The 13059-nt window shown below is 41.5% G+C and overlaps 1 protein-coding gene across 2 annotated transcripts in view; it reads left to right on the top strand.

Annotated features, from left to right (window-relative positions):
• The first annotated feature begins 8773 nt into the window (after window positions 1-8773).
• zmym2 (zinc finger, MYM-type 2) overlaps window positions 8774-13059 on the top strand; it is a 46423-nt gene continuing 42137 nt past the window's right edge. For both annotated transcript variants that reach the window (XM_034694769.1, XM_034694770.1), the window contains exon 1: window positions 8774-8899. The gene's annotated coding sequence lies outside the window, so the exon portion shown is untranslated. The remainder of the gene's footprint in view (window positions 8900-13059) is intronic.

Here is a 13059-nt window from a genome sequence, read left to right on the forward strand (position 1 = left end):
AAACATGTACATCAGTACTCATGAGCAGCTCTTTAGGGTTAGGAAACCTAACCGAGTAATAGTGTTAACTCTAATCCTAATCCTAACCCTAACCTTAACCATAACCCTAACCCTTATCATAACCCTAACCCTTATCATAACCCTAACCCTAACCCTAATCATAATCCTAGCCCTAACCCTAACCCCAATCCTAACCCTAACCCTAATCATAATCCTAACCCTAACCCTAATCATAATCCTAACCCTAACCCTAATCATAATGAATCAGAAGTCTAGAGCAGAACTTTGATTTGATTGGTCAGCATGGCGGCATATAGGCCAATCACATGTGAGGATATAGAACACAGGTGATGGAGGGGAGGCTGTGTATCGTGGCTACATCTGTTCCTTTTGAGAGAGTCTTCTCAAAGACCGGGCAAATACTCTCTGAGAGGAGAAATCGGATCAGACCATCCAAACTGAGGCACCTGATTTTTCTCAATGCCAACCTGAGGACATTAATAATGTTTGCTCCAGTTTGGTTCTGGTTCTGTTTGCTTGAGTTTGGTTCTGGTTCTGTGAGGGTTCGGTTTTGGTTCAGTTCTGGTTCGGTTCTGGATCGATTCTTGTTCGGTTCTGGTTCGGTTCTGGTTGGGTTTGCTTAAGTTTGGTTCTGATTCTGTTAGGGTTCGGTTCTGGTTCTGTTAGGGTTCGGTTCTGGTTCGGTTCCGGATCGGTTCTGGTTCGGTTCTGGTTCGGTTCTGGTTCGGTTAGCTTGAGTTTGGTTCTGGTTCGGATCCGGTTCGGTTTTGGTTCGGTTCTGGTTCAGTTCTGGTTTGGTTCTGGTTCGGTTCTGGTTCGGTTCTGGTTCGTTTCTGGTTCGTTTCTAGATCGGTTCTGGTTCGGTTCTGGTTCAGTTTGCTTGAGTTCGGTTCTGGTTCGGTTCTGGTTCGGTTCTGGTTCGGTTCTGGTTCGGTTCTGGTTCGGTTCTGGTTCGGTTCTGGTTCTGTTTGATTCAGGTTCTGTTTGGTTCGGTTCTGGTTCGTTTCTGGTTCTGTTTGCTTGAGTTTGGTTCTGGTTCTGTTAGCTTTAGTTCGGTTCTGGTTCTGTTTGCTAACCCTAACCCTAACCCTAATCCTAACCCTAATCCTAACCCTAACCCTAATCCTAATCCTAACCCTAATCCTAACCCTAACCCTAATCCTAACCCTAACCCTAATCCTAACCCTAACCCTAATCCTAACCCTAACCCTAACCCTAACCCTAACCCTAATCCTAACCCTAATCCTAACCCTAACCCCAACCCTAACCCTAACCCTAATCCTAACCCTAACCCTAATCCTAACCCTAACCCTAACCCTAACCCTAATCCTAACCCTAACCCTAATCCTAACCCTAACCCTAACCCTAACCCTGATCCTAACCCTAACCCTAACCCTAACCCTAACCCTAACCCTAATCCTAACCCTAACCCTAACCCTAATCCTAACCCTAACCCTAATCCTAATCCTAACCCTAATCCTAACCCTAACCCTAATCCTAACCCTAACCCTAATCCTAACCCTAACCCTAACCCTAACCCTAATCCTAACCCTAACCCCAACCCTAACCCTAACCCTAATCCTAACCCTAACCCTAATCCTAACCCTAACCCTAACCCTAACCCTAATCCTAACCCTAACCCTAATCCTAACCCTAACCCTAACCCTGATCCTAACCCTAACCCTAACCCTAACCCTAACCCTAATCCTAACCCTAACCCTAACCCTAATCCTAACCCTAACCCTAATCCTAACCCTAACCCTAAGCCTTACCCTAACCCTAACCCTAATCCTAACCCTAACCCTAACGCTAATCCTAACCCTAACCCTAATCCTAACCCTAACCCTAATCCTAACCCTAACCCTAACCCTAATCCTAACCCTAACCCTAACCCTAATCCTAACCCTAAACCTAACCCTAACCCTAACCCTGGTTGTGTTTGCTAATCCCAGCCCTAATCCTAATCCTAATCCTAACCCTAATCCTAATCCTAACCCTAACCCTAATCCTAACCCTAATCCTAACCCTAACCCTAACCCTAATCCTAACCCTAACCCTAACCCTAATCCTAATCCTAACCCTAACCCTAATCCTAACCCTAACCGTAATCCTAACCCTAACCCTAATCCTAACCCTAACCCTAACCCTAACCTTAACCCTAATCCTAACCCTAACCCTAATCCTAACCTTAACCCTAACCCTAACCCTAATCCTAACCCTAATCCTAACCTTAACCCTAACCCTAATCCTAACCCTAACCCTAACCCTAACCCTAATCCTAACCCTAACCCTAATCCTAACGCTAACCCTAACCCTAACCCTAACCCTAATCCTAACCCTAACCCTAACCCTAACCCTAATCCTAACCCTAACCCTAATCCTAACCTTAACCCTAACCCTAACCCTAATCCTAACCCTAATCCTAACCTTAACCCTAACCCTAATCCTAACCCTAACCCTAATCCTAACGCTAATCCTAATCCTAACCCTAATCACAAGCCTTAGTGTCATGTGTCATGATCAAAAGATGCAGCTCTGAGAGCCGATGCTTTATAGTGAATCAGAAGAGCCGGCTCGCAGCGAGAGCAGAACTTTGTTTTGATTGGTCATCATGGCGGCCTATCGACCAATCAAATGTGAGGATATAGGATACAGGTGATTGAGGGGAGGCTGTGTATCGTGGCTTCATCTGTTCCTTCTGAGAGGGTTAGGGTTCTTCTCAATGACCGGGCAAATACTCACTGAGGGGAGAAACCAGATCAAACCATCCAAACTGAGGCACCTGATTTTAATCAATGCCAACCTGAGGACATTAATAATGTTTGCTCCAGTTTGGTTCTGGTTCTGTTTGATTGAGTTGGTTCTGGTTCTGTTTGCTTGAGTTTGGTTCTGGTTCTGTTTGCTTAAGTTTGGTTCTGGTTCTGTTTGCTTGAGTTGGTTCTGGTTCTGTTTGCTTGAGTTTGGTTCTGCTTCTGTTTGCTTGATTTGGTTCCGGTTGTGTTTGCTTGAGTTTGGTTCTGGTTCAGTTTGCTTGACTTGGTTCTGGTTCTGTTTGCTTGAGTTTGGTTCTGGTTCTGTTTTCTTGAGTTTGGTTCTGGTTCTGTTTGCTTGAGTTTGGTTCTGGTTGTGTTTGCTTGAGTTTGGTTCTGGTTGTGTTTGCTTGAGTTTGGTTCTGGTTGTGTTTGCTTGAGTTTGGTTCTGGTTGTGTTTGCTTGAGTTTGGTTCTGGTTGTGTTTGCTTGAGTTTGGTTCTGGTTGTGTTTGCTTGAGTTGGTTCTGGTTCTGTTTGCTTGAGTTTGGTTCTGTTTCAGTTTTCTTGAGTTTGGTTCTGGTTCTGTTTGCTTGAGTTTGGTTCTGGTTCTGTTTTCTTGAGTTTGGTTCTGGTTCTGTTTGCTTGAGTTTGGTTCTGGTTCTGTTTTCTTGAGTTTGGTTCTGGTTCTGTTTGCTTGAGTTGGTTCTGGTTCTATTTGCTTGAGTTCGGTTCTGGTTCTGTTCTGTGGATATGTATGTTTTTTGTTATTTTGTTCAATAAAAAAGTTTGATTAAAACACTAAACAAAAGTAAGAATGGTTTTGTAACAGAATAAATGGAGAAAATTGGGCAGTTATAAGGCTTCTCATAAAAAACACTGTAAAAGGGTTTTCAACACAAACCTTTTTTTTTTGCAAAGTTAAGGTTAAATATACGGCTACAAAAGATCCTAAATTAAGAGCCGTTCGGGATTCGAAAGAGCCGACTCTTCTTCGGACCCAAGTCAAAAGAGCCGATTCACTGATTAGAGCCGAACTTCCCATCACTACCACTTTGGGCTTCCATAGCTTATATCCATAGCCCTCTCCATAAAAACATCTAGTACTTATTGGCTCTGTTTATCACAGATCTGCCACCAGTTGCACTATAACTGAGATAAACACCAACATATACTTTTATAATCTGTATATGGAAAGTATGTAAGAAGTGTATTTAGATTAAAAAGAAAAGAAGCAGATGGGAAATGCGTTTGTGCTTGTCTGGACGCAAACGTGGGAATTGACCGCAGTCCCTGAACGCCTCACGGACTATTACTCGATAATCTGGACTAGTAATGAGATTTATGTGATGATGTGTCAAAGTGTCTCCATTTCCTGTCTGACTCTGGATCACCTCTTTATATACTGAAGCGAAATCGGAGTCAGGGGAATCATGTACATCACTGATCATCAACTGTGGTCAGCAGCAAACCTGGCAACCCAGCTGTTTGACGACATATTAAACCTATACTTCATCCACTGCAGCTTTGAATCCACTCCATCCACTCATGAAAGAGACATGTTTAAGACTGTGGAAATTGAAGTCGTGCTCCAGCATCGCATGAATCATTCACGTGCATCGCATCTGCACGTTTAAACCATTGGTGTCGGTCCTTGAACGCACCTGATCCGCCATATTGGAAACGTGATCACCTCTTCATCCGACTTTAATTTGCATTCATGATGCAAAAATGTCCCCACGTGATGTTAACTGATTCCCCCTGATCTATTCGGCGTCTCTACATGTGATTGATTATGAATCTGCTGTGTGAGGGAGTGATTGGTGAAAGGGGGATTCTGGGGATTTGTAGTTCTTTGATCTCCTTTATTTGGACTTCATGTGTAGTTCAAACGCAGACTTGGATTATAGTTTATTCCTGAGCTGTTTATTCCCCCTCCTGATGGTGTGGATGAAATGACTTGTGGAAGTCTATGTTGTTTTGACATCTTGCTGAGCTGAGAGTATGAACTCTCTCAACCCGGATCCCTGCCCCTGATTGGACCCGAGTTGTGGACCTCCATGCAGCTTGTTGGAGTCCCTTTGATAAGAAGTCTCTCTGTATTAAAGTGTGTCGTGTTTGTGAAGCTGAGCAGGACTCACTCTACATGAGAGATGTTGCATGTATCGGTGAGGTTAACCCAGTTTAATGAAGCAATTTAATTGCCAACCATGCAACCACTGATTGCTCTTACTGCGCATGCGCGGGGAAAAAAAACGGAGAAATACGAATGGATGCCGTCAGAGAGAATCATTAAGGGAGGAGGTCTCACTCTGACTCGATTCTAGCTCCTTTGAAAATGAGAGTGCATGCAGGAGAGATTGACCTCTTCCTTAAAGGAACAATCCGCAGCTTTTTAGGATCTAAAGACGGACATATTTATTCAGTCTGGCTTTTATGTAGGGTTTAACAATTTTATTACCTACCTTTTAATATAATATTGATTTAAATATTGCTTTATTATTTTAGTAATTTTAAGTGTTATCTTATTCTATTTTTATGTATTTATTCATTCATTTATTTAATTTTATTTATCTACTCAGTTTTATTGATATTTTTCAGCCTTAGTTTTATTTTTCAACTCTTATCCTTACCTTTTAAATCTATTTATTTTAACTATTTTTATTTCTTAATTTTGATGCTTTAACTTATTTTAATTACACATGTTTTATTTTGGTGTGCATTGGTCTCTATTTTATTTTATTTTTATGTTGTTCTTATTTTTAATTTGTATTTTTATTAGTTTTATTATTATCATTATTATTATCTTCCACTAAAATGTCTTAGCATTGTTTCATTTCTGCTTCTTTCTTGTTTTCAATCACTGTAAAGCACTTTGGGTTGCATTTTATTTGTATGAAAGGTGCTATATAAATAAAGCTTGATTGATTGATTGATTGATAACATCATAGTGACATCATCCTTTGGTCCCTTTGGTTTCTGAAGAACAGTCATGAAGCCCAGAGATGACATGACTCCAACTTACTTCAGTCTCATTAAGAAACCAGCAATAATACAGAGGAGATGAGGTCTTTGACTGCATCAAAAACAACTACAATACATTTAACTGGCAAATCTGCCATGCCATGTTTGTACTTGATTATGCATAACTCCTAGCCTAATACCACCTAAAGTTGTGAGTTTAAAATAATCATCTATGCACAGTTGTTATAAATAAATGAGGTATATTGGGGAAAATTATCTGTTTATTACGCAAGGCTGCAAACGTGTTCATTTGTGCTGTAAAAAAAATATTTGGGATGTTCTTTAAACTGTTTTTAAAGCTCCTCCATGTCATCCCTGATCTCCTGTTATTGTATGTTCCACCACGATCACTGAGGTCCTCGAATGCTTCCCTTTTAAATGTTCCTCATGGGTCCCTCACAAAGAGAGCTTTCTGTTTTTGTGCACCAAAACTCTAAACTCTGTGTCACGGGACATCAAGACGGAGAGCTGAATTTGGCTTTTAACTTGGAGTTATTTCTTTTTAGCCCTGGACTTCATTGTTAACATAATGACCATTGTTTTAGCATCATTGTTATTTATTGTATTTTATTCTATATAATTATATTATATTTCATTTTTAGATTTATTTTCTGGTAGTTATCTGAATTTATTGTATTGATTTTATTTTACTGATTTATTTTCTGATACTTCTCTGATTTTATTTAATTGATTTGATCATATCAAAGTATTTTATATCCCCTTCCTTTCCACTTTTACCCATCACTGTTGTTTTCTGTCCGTGTTCTTTTGTGAAGCACTTTGGGTTGCCAGCTTGAACGTATGAAAGGTGCTTTATAAATAAAAAATAGTTGAGTTGAGTTGTCCAGCAGGGCTTTAAGGGCTTTTTGAGCATCCTCAAGTGGAAACCCAAGAAATTGCATTTTTTTGTTCATCTAAATTGGTTTCTTTCTGCTTTTGGTATTTTGGTATTATGGTATGGGAAGACACAGTTAACATCTTATAACAGAGATCAGATTGGGCACCTCTTTATCTTCTTTTAAAGACACACTTTTAAGTTGTGCTTTTACAGGAAATGTCACCTGAGAATGTTTTATTTCAGATGTTTTATTATTATTTATCAGGCAGTATCACAGGTAGGGTTTTACTATCTTTATTCTTTTTATTCTTTAATATTTCAATATTTTATATTTCTGATCTTTTTATTGTTTTAATATTTAATATTTTGTTTTTTTAGTATTCAAAGATTATTTTATCTTCCTTTCTGTCATTTCTTCTTGCTGTCACCTCCATGCAGGTTATTGGTTTTTTAAAAATATATTTTTCATTGTCTTCCTCACATTTCTCTTTTACTGTCTTTTAGTTTCTTTCCTATTTGTAAAGCACTTTATAACCCTGTTTTGACAAGTTCTATATAATAAAGATGATGATGATGATTATTATTATTATGATTATGATTAAGATTATTATAAAACAAGGCAGATGATTATTATTATTTTATTATTATTATTTATTTATTTAATTTATTAAAAAGCATAATTAATCTATGTCACTCTTATGACATAACTTATGAGTACACACTCTAATGTACTGCTTGTTTCTGTGTTTGTCTACCCCTAATTAATGTTGGTATGAACGTGAGGTGTGTCTGAAGTGATCAATGTTTGGGGATGGGTGTGATCTCAATGGTGTTTTATAACATCAGTCACAGAACTCTGTTCCTACTGTTACACGTCACAGAACCTACTTTGTACTTGTCTGTACATAAAAAAAACAATAAAGAAACTCTGGAATAAACCAAGGCAGAACAAATAAAATAATAAATAAACAAATGAAATGTATGAGTTATCATATATATAGTATAATAATCATCCCTGCAGCCATTAGGCTTCATAACTCTCTAGCCAATGGGAGATGAGCAGACAGACACCTGAATTACTTCTTTTATGTGATATTTTATAATTTTATCTGCCAGACACCTGAATTTCCTCCTTGGGGGATGAATGAAGTATCTTTTAGAATAGATTTTAAGATTATTTTATTGGTTTTTAAATCTCTTAATGGTCTTGGCCTTTTATCATATGAGCCAGTGAGAGCCCTCAGGTCCTCAGGTAGTGGACTTTTAATGGTACCAAAAGTAAAAACTAAGACCCAAGGTGAGGCAGCTTTTAATCATCACGGCCCATGCCTGTGGAACACCCTGCCTGAGGATCTGAGGGCTGCCCAGAGCATTAATATTTTTGAAAGGCAAACTCAAGACCGACCTTTTTAGTCTTGCTTTTAACTGAGTTTTATTTTTATTCTTAATAGTTTTATTTATTTATTTATGTATTATCTATTTCCAATTTAGTCACTTTTATTCTACTTTATTTATTTATGTACTTATTTATTTATTTTAAGACTAGCATCTTAAGTTATTTTAATGGTTTAATATTTTAGTCTTTCATTATCTTAGAAATGTATTTTACTTTGGTGATTTTAATTTCCTGTGTTGAGCTTTAACATCTTATTTTACCTCCAGTGTTTCCTCATTAAGATATCATGAGAGCGTTTCCTCTTCTTTTTTATGTTATTTATTTATTTTATTTTTATTGTTTTTATTACTATTGTTGCATATTGTGTTCTTAACCTTAGGATTGTGGGGTGGGTTTGGGGTCGGGGCTGGGGGTGGGATCTTTTTCTTAATTTATTCTATTTTGAAGTTATGTAAAGCACTTTGTGTTACAATGTCATTGTATGAAAGGTGCTTTATAAATAAAGTCTGATTGATTGATTGATAAAGTACATTCTATTCTATTATAATAACATTAAAGTGAAGAAAAACCTTAATGAGAATTTAATTGATAACCTCTCCCTGAGTAAGGTGACTTAATTTAAAGTGTTAGTGAATTCCACTAGAGGTCATCCTCATCACTCTCGTGGGGTCACTTCCACACACGAGGTTGCCGCTTGACCCCAACGTGGCGTGTTACATCACGTGAGCCTCCGTCCTCCCCACGTAGTGACTCATCTCCTTCGTGGACGATCTTCGGACGGAAAGTGGAAAGTTCTCTGTTGTGCGCATGCGCTCCCTGGGATTAATGTCAAGGCACAAAAGTGGCGCTACACCGTTTCAAGCTCTACTCCGGTAAGCGACATTCACAGCCGTGTTTTCTGTTCCAGGTTCTCCCACAATGAGTCAAAGTTTGGGGAACTTGTGCGGGGGGTCGGCCGGGGGTCCTCGGACTCTGTGGGGGGTCTCTCAGGGCCGAGGAGACCCATGAAGGGAGCAATAAAGAGTTATATTGGAGAGGTCTGCTCCCCTGGCTGTGCGTACTGCCTCCTCTAGTCTCCAGTATTGTTCAGTTTGCTCCCTAATGGCGGACGGCAGGCAGTGCTGTGTTCCTCTGGGGGAGGAGGAGGAGGAGGAGGGAGGAGGAGGAGGGGGGGGGCACATGGATCTGTGAAATGTTGGGTGAATACCTGGCTTGGGGGTCTCAGTATCTGCAGGGGGGGTGGACTCTGTTTGTGGACGCGATGCGGGTTTTCTTTGCGCCTGGTTGTTTACCACAGCATGACACAAATAAAGGTAGTTCATGTGAGACGGGGAACAAGGGCGCCCCTAGTGGCTGCGGGGTATATTTGCCACTGATTGCGCCAGGGGTGGACTCTGTGCAGGGTAACTTTCCAATTAAAACCCCCAGCGTCACAGGTATCATAAAAACCAGGATTTAAATCGGATTCTGGGTTTCATTCTGTGGTTCTGGACTTGAGAAACCCACTCCATGAATAAGACACAAGGGGGCTTTTAGGAGGGCTGGTTTGGATGTGCGTTTTTTGGGGGTGTCCTCCTGCCTCAGATGATTTGATGTGGGTTAGTTTTTCCACACAGTCTCTGGTTGTGATCAGGTCCTGGTGTTCCTGTGTAACAATGGCGCAGTCTGTGTCTGCTCTCCTCCCCTCGATGCGCCGCTAATCCAATGGCTGTTTGCGCCAGGAAGGGCAGCAGGGGTGGGAACGGAACACCCTGAACAACCACGTTTCTCCTGGAGCCCACAACTTGGGGAGCCAACCTCACCTACTCCCCCCTACCCACCCCCCTTCATTCACCTGGGCTATTTATGGAAGAGCTGCGCAGCTCAGGTAGTGCTGGTTCTTGATTAAACTTTTATCTTTAAACATCCTGCTGTGGATGTGTCTGCTTGGAGGAGGAAGAGGAGAAGTGTGCAAGGAAGGAAAGGAAAGGAAAGGAAAGGAATGGAACCGATTTCCTTGACCGGATTTGGTGGATCTGATCCCTTTACCCGGTGTTGGTAATGAAGGGCACGGCCGGAGGGGGACTTAAACGCACCCCTGGAGCTCTGGAGCTCGGTACGGGCTGTCCTTGTGTTCAGATTGCCTCACAGAGCTCCTCAGCTGTGTGTGTGTGTGTAGGGTGGGGGGACCAGGACCAGAATAGTCCTGGTTCAGTTGTGTATGTAGCTGCCAGGTAACCGGAATGGACTGCATTTTGGCCCATCAGCTGGCTTTAGGGGGGGAGCTGAAGCTGTGGTGGCTGCGCATTACGCATCACTCCTCAGTGACATAAGCCTTATATAATCATCTCAGGCGTTTGATTTGGATGTGCTATCAGTGTGCGCAAGTGGCGCAAACATCTGCATGGAGACATGATGTCAGCAGACAGGTAGAGGAACACCTATGTGAGGTGATGATGTGGCGCAGCCTTTGATTTGGAGGGTTTTTAGTGCAAGGCGGCTGTCTCACCTCCTCCTCCTCCTCCCTCTCCCTCCCCTCTCCTCCCCCTCCTCGCCCAGCCCACCTCTCCTCTCAGTCCACCTGGTGTTCACGTTGGAAGCTAGGTTGCATGTCAGAGCTCATTAAAGCTGGAGCCTCGTTCTCCCTCTCATCCACGTGAATGCAGGCAGTCTCATAGCTCTGCATTGCAGTCTGAAGTCAGTCTGGACCAGGGTATTTTTTCTCCTCTCAGAGCTCCTTTGCACATAGATTCTCCCTCTCTGTTGGTGATGTGATCTCTCTTCAGCTCTGGTTTGATGTTGTGTATATGTAGAGAGGGGGGGGGGGGGGGGGGGGGGGGCTTCTTGGCACCAGTTAACCCCCCCAGCCACAGACAGATGTGTTAAGCCCTCCTCTCATGTGACACAGATCTTATATCCTCTGAAATACCAGCTACAGGAACACTCTCAGGCTCTGGAGGATGGTTGTGTTAAACAGTGGAGAACTACTTATTGATCTTGAATGTCATGCTGTTTTGACTCGTACTTCCTGTCACATGGTCGGTGTGAGTAACCCTCCCCCCCTTGTTCCCTCTCTCCCCCCTCAGCTTCAGTTTGAGAGAGAAGTAGTCATCAGACGTGTGACGTGCAGCTCAGGTTTTCACTGTAGGATTCACACACACACACACACACACACACACACACACACACACACACACACACACACACACACACACACACACACACACACACACACAAAACCTGCACCTGAGATTATTGCACATGGATTCAAACCAGCCAATCAAACACAGGGAGATGTTTCATGCATATGTGTACTTGTTTACTGCGTGATGTTCAGGAATAGTGCTGTCACAGTCTGAGGAGGAGCACGTTGGCTCCCAACATCACTATGTGCTGAATAAACCCTTCAACAGGAGCGTCCCGGTGTGCAGGATCTTTATGGTTTTTCGATACGCTCGATTGTTTTGGATCCAGCTCCCATCGCAGGATGTGCTTGTCTTTATTTGATTCTGTGCTTTTAATGCTTTTTGGTAAACACAGCCAATCAGGACGGGCTGAGAGCCGAGCTGCTTCCAACAATCGGAGGTAGATTCTGTCAGGGTTCAACCTTAGAGAGGTTTCTGTTCAGAGGTCTTCAGTTCTCCAAAACAAACAGTGGACACAGGGAGGAAAACTGAGAATGATTTAGGAGGGGCTGTGAGCTGAGCTGCTTCTTATCATAGTATGTTTGATATTTATGTTAGGATGTCTTTATAGTTCATAGTAAGGGTTTCAACAACTGATTGTCTAAAGCACAGACTACTTCAACTACTAGTCAACGCTTTAGGCAATAGTCAAAGTACTCAAAAGTTACACAGGACTCCCAACAGATCTGTATCCAGTCTGTCTCCAATCCGCTGCAGGACAGCTGGACTCATGTGACCGAGGTTTTCCCCGCAGTAATCACTGAATCAAGGATTCTCCTCCTCCTCTCCTCCTCCATGTTGTCTTTCTGGTCCTCTGAAAACCTCTGACCTGTTGACTCCAGGCCTGGCTCCGCTCATCATGACTTTGGTTTGTTGTTGTAGTTAAGTGAAATACGATCTGGTGATAACACAGAGTGTTTTATTCTGAAAAATCAACCGGATGTTTTCATTTTGTTTTGGTGAAACCTGACTTCCTGTCAGACGCAGCTGGAACGCAACGTAGCGGATCCAGTGGAAGTTAACACTTTGACTAGAATAGAAACCAGACACGCATCTGGTGGAATTTGGCCCTTAGTGCCACAGGGAAGGGGTCTGACCTCAGCTCTGACGTGCAGCTGAAGGCTTGTTCTGTTGATGAAAGCTGTGCTGCTGTTACTTTCTTTGCATGTAGATAAAATCTCCCACTAATTCAGAATAGTACAACATGTTACAGTGGAACATTTGGTCTGTTTATTGTGCACTAGAACCTTCTTTCTGTGTCTCTCTCTCTAAAATGAGTTGTCTTGAACCCCTTAGTGAGTTCAAAGTGCACAATTGGGGTGGGAGTTGCTGTCTGACTCATATTATGAGATGATGTAATGAGTAATACATGGCCCAGGATTACAATGACAGCGATTCTGCAATAATCCATGAAACACCAAGCAATGATAAAATAATCACAACATCTGGTTAAAGTTCCTGTGAGTGACGAACTTTAGATTTTTGTCTATTTCAGCACCAAAGTAGTACCTCTTATGTCTTTGCTAATTTTCTTCTATACATGTGGAAGTGTTTTTATTTTCTAATTATTTACAAAAAAAAAATCCTTCTTTCTTTAAATCTTCAAAAATATTAACCCCATGCGGAATTTTTCTTAAAATAAACAAAAATTGAAATTAATAATTAAAGGCAGTTTTGGTGCTTTGTCTGTTACCTACCCCCTGGCAGCACTTTTACACACTACAAATAATAATATAGAGATAATCATCATGTTAATTTTGGTTTTGTGGCCTAATTAAGTCCTATAGAGGAGTCTTTATTAATTTCAACCTGTTTCAAAACTATCTGAAAACTCCTCACAGGAGCTTTAAGTTTAGAATAGACAGTGC

This window comes from Notolabrus celidotus, chromosome 10 (genome assembly GCF_009762535.1).
Source record: "Notolabrus celidotus isolate fNotCel1 chromosome 10, fNotCel1.pri, whole genome shotgun sequence".
NCBI classification, from domain to species: domain Eukaryota; kingdom Metazoa; phylum Chordata; class Actinopteri; order Labriformes; family Labridae; genus Notolabrus; species Notolabrus celidotus.